Source organism: Saimiri boliviensis, chromosome 11 (genome assembly GCF_048565385.1).
Source record: "Saimiri boliviensis isolate mSaiBol1 chromosome 11, mSaiBol1.pri, whole genome shotgun sequence".
In the NCBI taxonomy this organism is placed as follows: domain Eukaryota; kingdom Metazoa; phylum Chordata; class Mammalia; order Primates; family Cebidae; genus Saimiri; species Saimiri boliviensis.
Window position 1 is genome coordinate 150,902 of NC_133459.1, and position 9,377 is coordinate 160,278.

Consider the following 9,377-nt stretch of genomic DNA (forward strand, 5'->3'; position numbering starts at 1 on the left):
AAAAAAGAGAGAGAGATGTACTTGCCCCCTGAAAACATGCCATGCCCATTGGAGCCTCTGGGTGCAGGCTGCCCCTGAAACAGAAAAACCACACCCTGTTCAAGACCCAAACCCAAGGAGATGGCCCCTCCTACCCCTTGTATCCCCTTCTGTCCAGGGGCCTCTGTCTGTTCTGGTCCACGCTGTCCTGACCCCTTCTGCCTGTTCATCTGAGAGCTGTGAGCCAAGGCCTGGGCCTGCCTGCGGGTCAGGGGGCCAGGGACCTGCTTGAGACCATGCCCCATGCGCTCCTTCGTCCAGAAGGCCAGTCTTGGAGACCCCCACCACCACCCTGAGCCCACGAGGTCAGCAGCACTCTGTCCTCACAGTGCCGGAGCAATGCCAAGCTGAGACCCAGGGCCACCTGTCCCAACATCCGCTCCAAGCCAAAGCCAGGTGCTGCCAGCCTGCCCAGGTCCCATGGCCACCGTTAGCAGATGGGTTCCCTGGTGTGGCACAGACGTGTTACGGCCGTGGCTGTTGCCCGCAGCCCGGAGTGCACTTTGAGGTAATAAATCCAGCACCCTGAGGCTTCACTGCTCTCCTGGGGGCTTTCCAAGATTAAATTTCATTCACAATGATAGCTACTGTCACCTGGGCCCTAGTGACGAAGGCTTTGAGAGGAAAGGACCCATGCAGGGTGTTCACAGTGGGCATGCTATCCACTCTCTGCCCGTCTTGGCCCCTGCAGTGGGACCTCCTCCCTGGGTAACAGGGGCTGCCGGAGATCCTGGAGGAGGAAGAACCAGGTGACCCATCTGTGGTGCACAGGAAGCAGCAGGCACCTGACCTCAGCCCCTGCACCCCTCCCTGGGCTGAAGTTCAGGCTGTCCCATCCCGTGTCAGGAGCTCAGGGCTGAGCTAGGTTGGCAGGGGATGGGTGGAGGGTCTGTGGTCCAGCAGGTCGACCAGGCCCCACCCAGGCCGCTCAGAAAACACCTGCAAGAACTAGAGGGAGAGACGTGGAGGCGGGGGAGCAGCCTCCCGCCAGAGCTGCAGGTGAGGAAGGCTGGGGAACGATGGGGGACCCCTGCGATGCTCAGCTCACTGCCCTGAGTGTCTGGGCTGTGCTGCAGCCACAGGGACCCAGGTGTGTTCAGGGGTCTCCCTCTTGGGAGGAGGCCAAGCTGGGAGTCTGGGGAGGCCGAGGGGAGAGGAGGGCACGGAGAGTGACCCCAGTGAGGATTTTCACCTGAAAGGAAACTACAGGGCAGGGCATGATGGCTCACGCCTGTAATCCCAGCACTTTGGGAGGCTGAGGTGGGTGGATCACCTGAAGTCAGGAGTTCAAGACCAGCCTGACCAACATGGAGAAACCCCATCTCTACTGAAAAAAACCCCACAAAATTAGCTGGGCATGGTGGCACATGCCTGTAATCCCAGCTGCTTGGGAGGCTGAGGCAGAAGAATTGCTTGAACCCAGGAGGTGGAGGTTGCAGTGAGCAGAGATAGAGCCATTGCACTCCAGCCTGGGCAACAAGAGCAAAACTCTGTCAAAAAAAAAAAAAAAAAGAAAGAGAGAGAGAAAAAGAAGGAAAGAAAGAGAGAGAGAGAGAGAGAGAGAGAGAAAGAAAGAGAGAGAAAGGAAACTACAGAAGCCCAAGAAAGAACCACCCAGGATTAGCACAAGGAACCATGGCTGGAGCCCACCAGGGCCGTGGACAGGGAAGGTGTGTGGTCCACCAGCCAGGCTGGGGCATCTCAGCTCCTGGCAGAGAGCCAAGCAGGGCCGTGCCATGGTGAAGGAGGGCACAGCCAGCCCCAGACCACGTGCTGCCTTGGTCCTCCCAGCAGGGAGGAGGACAAGCATGAAAGCCCCACCTTCCCGACTTCCAGAGTCGCCGGCTCCAGCATCATCCTTGGGGCCTGACTAGGCTCCAGGGCTCCCACACCTGGGGGGCCGGGTGACAGAGGGCCCCAGGCAACGGCTGAGAGCCAGCCCTGGCGCGCAGCAGAACAGCCACCGGCTCCCGCCAGGCCCTGGCAGCATGAGCGATGGCAGGCCCAGCGATAAGAAACTAATAATTTATGCTTCCAGCTCCCGGGGCCGGCGCCGAGGGAAGGCTGGGCCACAGCCTCCCCCGCACCGAGCGGCCACAGTCCTTTATTGCACAAATTATTAACGACCAGAGAATGAATGACTCTGTAATCAGATCAGGCTGCCAGCACTTTTCATTGCGTTTATTTGTATAAATTCTGAAGTCGGGGTCTGCCCTAAGCTCAGCAAGCCAGCCTTGTGCTGGCTGGGCGCCCGGGTCCCCACTGGGACAGAGCACCCCTCCCTCACCCTGCCTGCGAGTTCCAGAGCACAGAAGGCTCAAGAAGGGACGCAGGGAGCTACTGTGAGCCGGGCGCCAAGTTGATGGGCACCCAAGGCAGCCCTGGGCCAGGGTCAGAGCTCTGTTCTTGAACCTGCCTCAGGGCAGACTCCCAACTGTCCTCAGAGCCAGGGGCGCCTAGGGCTTGGAGACCGAAGTGGGGCGGGTCTGTGACCAGGAGAAGGCTCCCCAACCCTGACGGAACCCTCGGCACCCCCCTGCTCTCCTCCATCCGGGGGCCATCCCATGGTTGCCCCAGGCTGCCTGGCTCTCCGGCCCTCCTCCGTGGGCTTCCCGGGAGCCCCAGGCCCATATCCCACCTGTCCCCCCTTTTCTTGTCTTGCCTGGGCGGGGCCCAGGGCTCTGGCTGTGGGTTTTCTGCGCAGCGCCTCACAGCAAGCCTGATGCTGGTCCTCTCACGAGCCCACGTTTAATCTCATTGACCTCTTGTTACGCTACAGCGCATAAATTCAGATTTGGAGATCTTACGTTCCATCATAAATTGGGCTGGCAGACTTCCGATCAACAAGATAAAGCTGTCTCCTGTGAGGTGGGTGTTTTATGAGTCTAGGCCCCAGTGCCGCAGTGAGGGCTAGAGGTGCATGCGGGAGGGGCCTCTGCTCCGGACCCTTCCCGCCTGGGTGAGGGGCTGAGTCCCTCCTGCCACTCAGGCTGGACCCCAGGTACCCAGTGAAGAAAGGAGCCCTGGACTTGCCGCCTTTCCCCTGCCCTTGGGCTCAGGCCGGGCCCAGCCCTTGGGCTCTGCGTAGGAGCTCAGCCTCAGCCCTCTGCTGCGGGGGACACCCCAGGGGTCAGGCAGGGAGATGCAGCATGGAGGTCCTTTTCTCATTCAGCCACCGGTAGGGCCACCCCAGTGTGATTCCTCAGCAGCCATGCAGAAAACAGAAGGCCCATGGGACACTCGGCAACAGGGGAGCCTCACGCCAGGTCCACAGAGGCACCAGCACACGCCAAAATGCCCCCACTCACCTGCCCTCCGGAAAACGCAGTGGGGGTCCAGGACTCGGCCTTGAGGGGGGTGAGGTCCGTGTATGACCTCAGAAAGTCAGTCTGGGGTTGGACTTGTCATGGGAAACAGAATAAAACTGCCCGTCCACCTGGGCTTGCCGACCTGGAAATCACTGGCATGACAACGAAATCAGCGCTGACAAAAGGCCTGCTGCCCCTGGTGACCCTTCCCGTGGGGTCTCCACCCACCCGCCCTTTCTGGAGCAGCCAGTCACAGCTGTGGTCTTGCCTGGGAACACAGGAATGAGACCCTAAAACACACAGCAGCTGCACAGCGGAACCCTACACATCCCGTTTGGGTACAAGTTTCATTACCTAAAGAAACATGGAAAGGAACCCCAGGGCAGCACACGCGTGGGCATCCTCCGCCATGTTAGTGTCCCAGGCCTCACGCAGCACCCAGGCCTGCTGGGGCAAGGCCATGAGCACACACCGTGGGGTCCGGGCGTGCACTGGGTCCCGCACCTGGTCTGCTGCTCCACAGCCACTGGAGTCAGGATCTCCGGGGCCCCAGAGGACAAAACTGCCCCACCTGGGATGTGGGACTTCAGAGACCGCGCCGTGGGCCCGTATCTGCCTCTTTGTGTGGAAGCACGTGTGAGCCCCGCCTGCCCCAGCCACAAGGCTCTGTCCCGGGGGACCTCTGTGGCACCTTGTGCTGCAGACAGCGCCCTTGGGCGGACACCACGCCACCGTCCGTGCCTCCTGAGGCTGACCTCCCCTGCCCTGGGCCACACCTGCTGAAGAGAAGAATATCTTCCCTGGGCCAGGCCTGGAGTTCTCTCTGGTTGTGAGCTTTTTCTCTCTCCGATGGAGGATACCTGTGGTCAAACTCCTACAAAGCACCTGGGGCAGGAGGCAGCAGCCGAGGAAGCAGGCAGGCAGGCGGCAGGGCTGCCCTCAGCGAGCCCCAGAGCCCCCAGAGGGCTGTGCCCAGTCTGGCTGCGAGCAGGACCCACCCCTCCTCTGGACACTGTGGATGACCCCAGGGTGTGTGGTCTTCACTGAGTGAGGACCTATCTCGTGCAAGGCACGTGGGTTTGTCAGTGAATTAACAAAAACCCTGCTTTCAGGGGGCTCCCGTCCCAGCCACTAGATACAGTCACACCTGGGTCCGACCTGGATCGCCCATACAACTGGAGGGCCTCGGAGCCGGGTCTGAGAACAGCAACTTCCAGCCACTGCACGCAGCCCACCCTCAGCTGCCCTGGGCTCCAGCGTCTCGCACCTGAGGCTGGCTGTGCAGGGCCCTGGCTGTTGTCCCCTCTCCTCCAAAGCTCGGGGGTCAGCACAGCCTGGTACCCTCATGGGGCCTCATCGAGCAGGTTCTGGTCTCTCCGTGCCCACAGACCCGCCAAGCTCACCAGCTGGTGAATGTGCGGCCAGCAGAGCGGGAGCAACCGGCCAGAGCCCGGGCACCCAGAACGAGGGACGTGGCCCCCGAGGCCCCACACGGGATCTGTGCCGAGGGTGAGCTGATGTGGACAGTGGCACCGTGGCCACGGCAGATGGGCAGCCCTCCACCCTCGCTCACATGGGGATCCGCTCTTCTCATACTGGACCCTGCTGGCACATTCCAGACGTGGAGCGCAGGGACCTGGAGCCCAAGGCCTGCGTGCTGGGCCCTGGCTCTGCACCCAGCTCCGGGTGACCCCCTGACCCGTCGTCAGAGAAGGGGCAGCAACAGTGCTTCAGGGGCTCGGGCCATGAGGGCTGAGGCCCACTGAGGCTCATGTCCACCGCAGGCAGCAGCCGAATCCTCTGGTGGCATCCACAACCCAGGCCGGCCCAAGCTGCAGGCCGGCAGTGTTTGCCGGAGGAGAGGGTGAGATCCACGGAGCCCATTCATCGGGACTGGCCCTCCCGCTCCTTGGGGCTCTGGAGACTACTCCTTCCCTGTGCTTAGCCTCAAGGTGGTGGCCTCCGGCTTCTGCACCGGCCCCTCTACAGAGGAAGTGTCTGGGGTGTGCCCCGCCAGCACGCGCTCTCGCCCGTGCGCGGGTGTCAGTCAGCACCCTGGTGACACGGCGGGTGAGGACCACGGCAGCACCCCTGAACCCGGCAGGCTGAGCCCACCCGTGTCTGAAGGAGCATCCCTCGCCGCACAGCATGGGAGGGCAGGGAAGGGGGCCTCAGGGCCCACGCCTCGGCTCTTTCAAGGGTGACGGTTCAGGTCGGTGGACAGACTGGACTCGGAAACGGCTTCCCGTGTCCCGAAATGACGCGGCGCGCGGCCGGCTCACAGCGGCAGGAGGCGTGGGCAGGCGCAGCGCGGCCGCTCCTCCTGTCTGACCAGGAGCAGGTGCGTTCCCGGAGGTCCTGGCCACTTCTACAGGAGCGTCCGAGGGAGCCCAGCTGATTTCGCACGGCCCCTGCCGTCCCACAGCAACAGGCCCTGGCACTGCCCCGGCCGCCGTGGCTGACGGCCGTGTGCCGGGGTCTGTGCGGTGCTGGTGCCCGCAGGCCCTGCGTCTGCCTGTGCACAGGCCTTGGAAGGAGTGCACCTCCCGTCGGCACCGGCGTCTGTGGTGAAGCCCTCTTCTTCGGTGTGGCCCTGGGAGGGTCTGTTGGTGCCGTGTGAGTTGGGAGCCACTGCGCCGTACACGGGCACAAGGGTGTGGGCACACCTGTGCTTCTGAGCACGCGTGCCCCTGCTGGCGGCCGGGCACCCACACGGGTGCATCCTCGGCCAAGAGTCACTGAGCCATGTCTGTACCTCTCCCTTCATCACCAGGAGAAAGCAGGCTCAGGATGGAGGCTGAGGGGCTGGCTGACCACGGCTCACCTGCGTGTCCCAGCTGCACCTGTGGCCCAGACCCGGCCCCCATCTCTCTCCTCCCTCGGGTCTCGGACTGGAGCTGTACCACATCTGGGCTCAATACAGGGTTTGCTGATTGATGAGGGGACGCATGAGAAGGGGGTGCTAAGAGAGGTGCTGGGAAGCCTGGGCAGGCACCCCCGGACAGCGGAGGTGGCGCGCGGGCTGGGGCACAGCCCCTGGCGCCCCCACACTCCCCCAGGACGTCTCGGGTCACCGTCTGCTCCAGCGCAGCCCCAGGGTTATTTATGACCTCCTCCCTCTGGTGGCGGCAGGCAGCGGCTCCAGCCTGAGCCCAGTAGCAGCGGAGGGGCCCCAGCAGGGGGACCCGGAGCAGCGACAGAGGCACCAAGGCCCAGGCAGGCTGGGCTCGGTGGGCGGAGGAGGGGCTGTAGGGTCCACATCGACACGTCCCGGCCTCGCTCAGGATGATTCCGGCACCAAAACTACACCCCTCCAGTTTCGCCAGTCTGAGGAGTGCAGAAGAGTGGGGCCCAGGTGCCCCAGACCAAGACAGGTGTGCGAGTGGACTCGGGACACGTGAGCGCGTGGACGCAGGTGTGCGAGTGGACATGAGACACAGGTGTGAGCCAGTGGATTCAGGTCATGGGTGAGTGAATGGGCACGGGACCCCGGTGTGAGGCAGTGAACATGGAACGTGGATGCACGAATGAACGTGAGACACAGGTGTGTGAGTGGACACAGGACAGGTGTGGGGGTGGACACAGGTGTGGGGGTGGACACGGTGTGTAAATGGACGTAGGACAGGTGTGTGAGTGGACACTGGACAGGTGTGGGAGTGGACACAGGTGTAGGGGTGGACATGGTGTGTGAATGGACACTGGACAGGTGTGGGAGTAGACACAGGTGTGGGAGTGGACACAGGTGTGGGAGTGGACAGGGGATAGGTATGTGAATGGACACAGGACAGGTGTGGGAGTGGACACAGGTGTGGGGGTAGACACAGGTGTAGGGGTGGACACGGTGTGTGGACACTGGACAGGTGTGGGAGTAGACACAGGTGTGGGAGTGGACACAGGTGTGGGGGTGGACAGGGGATAGGTATGTGAATGGACACAGGACAGGTGTGGGAGTGGACACGGTGTGTGCATGGGACACAGGTGTATATGAGGGAACACAGAATGAGTGTGGGAGTGGACAGGCCCAAGGAAGGGGCACAGCCCCGCTGAAAAGGGTGATGCTAGGGGTGAGGAGGCCTGGTCGTGTGGGAAAGTGGCCTCCAAGGAGGTGCCTGCTTCCCAGAAAGACAAGGGGATGGTGGGGAAGGCCTCCTCGCCCAGCCCCTGGAGGGACCTCCTGGACTTCAGGGACTGGACGGTGAGGACAGGGTGCCTCCAGCTTTGGACACAGTCAGGGTCTTTTCAGGAAGAGACTCTGGTCCTCCAGAGACAGGTGGAGCCAGACTGTGGGCTGGAGGTTAGGCTGCCCAGCCAGAAACCCAGGGCCACCCCATGGCTCCCCACCAACTGCGCTGCAGGCCTGAGCATGGTGAGGTGCCAGGAGAACAAGAGGAAGGCCCTTGAAGGGAAAGGAGGCCCCTCCACTGGCCCAGGTCAGAGGAGAGGCCTGGCCCAAGGGCCCAAGACCCAGAAAGGTGCTGCCATGTGGACCTGCGCCTTCCCAGCCAGCCTCCCTCCCCAAGTCACTGTGTGAGCATCGAGGGGTCAGGTGCAGGTGAACCTAGAAGCCCACACAGGAGCTGTGACCATAGGGTCAGGGCAGGGGCCAGTGGGCACTCAGGGCCAGTGCACATGGCCTCTGAGCCGGCCCAGGAGCCAACTTTCCACATGGCATCGGACCTGAGGCAAGACTCAGGCTTCAGGGGAGGAAGGCACAGGGACTCGCTGGCAGCCACATCTGGGGTCAGGGATATGCTGGTGTTCCGGCCCCAGACAGGTTGACTGGCCAAGGGTGGCCACGTAAGGGTCACCCACACTCACACCTGGCCCTCAGGCCCCAACAGACCAAGAAGGAGCCCCCACGGAAGGTAGCCAGGATGGCGGGGGAGGCTTCTGGGTATGTTCTTTGAGCAGAGCACGGCTGGCCCAGACCTCCCTCCAAGGGTTGGCTTTGGGGCCAGCAGAAGCCTCTGCTGAGACAAGGTGAGGACATGAGTTGTGAGGGAGCCCAGAGTGGTCACCAGGGGTCAGATTTATGCTCAGTGGGGCTGGCCTGGCAGGAGGTGACGGGCTGTTCCCTCCCTTGAAGAAGGTGCCTGTGCAAACAGGCTTGTGGTCCACTCACCGACTGGACCTGGTCAGGGAGATGCCCACAGGGAGAAGCCAGGTGCAGCTCAGGCGGCAGAGGCCAGGGTGGCAACAGGATGCCCCATTCTAGCGTGTTCGACAAGGCACAGCAGGGCAGGGCAAGCCCGCCTTGCCCGCCGTTACCAGTGCCCCGGGTTCTGCTGCTCTTTGGAACCCATTTGGGCAGGCAGGGAGGTGGCCGGGACTGCGGCCCAGGCTGACCTGTCGGAAGGCGCCGAAGGGACGTGGTGTGGCAGGGCCACTGCTCCGCGTGGGGAGAGAAAATTTGCAGGTGAGCCCTTGCACCCTGCTGCCGGTCACCCAGCCTGACTTGGACCCACAGCACCTTCTTCCCGGGAGGTATGGGGTTAGAGGAAGCTCTTGCCGCACACCATGGCTCTGGCTCTGTCCTGGAGTGAGACATTCTGCGTCTGAAGCAGCTGTGTGACTTCAGGAGAGTTACTTGACCTTTCTGTCTCAGCGTCCAAAGAGGAACTCAGTGGCCCAGGCGAACTCAGGCCTGCGGAATGCACGTGAAGGCACAAGGATGGGCGGCAGTTGCTGCCCTCCGGACACTTTGCCAGACAACGCGCCCAAATCCACAACCTCGCTCCCTGCAGACGCGCTGAGACCACCCGCGCCCGCCCGGACACCAGTGCCCGCCATCAGTGTCGCTGTGCAGAACCCCACGGCCGCCAGCGCACGCTCCCGCACCGGCGAGCAGCCCCCAGCCCCCTCCCGCCGAGAGGCGCCCGTCCCGGTCCCGCGCCGAGTCCTGGATTCCCGCGGCTCCCACGGACTCGGTGCTCGGGACGGTGCTTGTCCCGCCGCCGGAGGCACCGAGTCGGCCGTCACGTACCCCCCGCGGGAGCCCGCGCCGCCCGCCGCGCCGGGGCCGTTTAAATG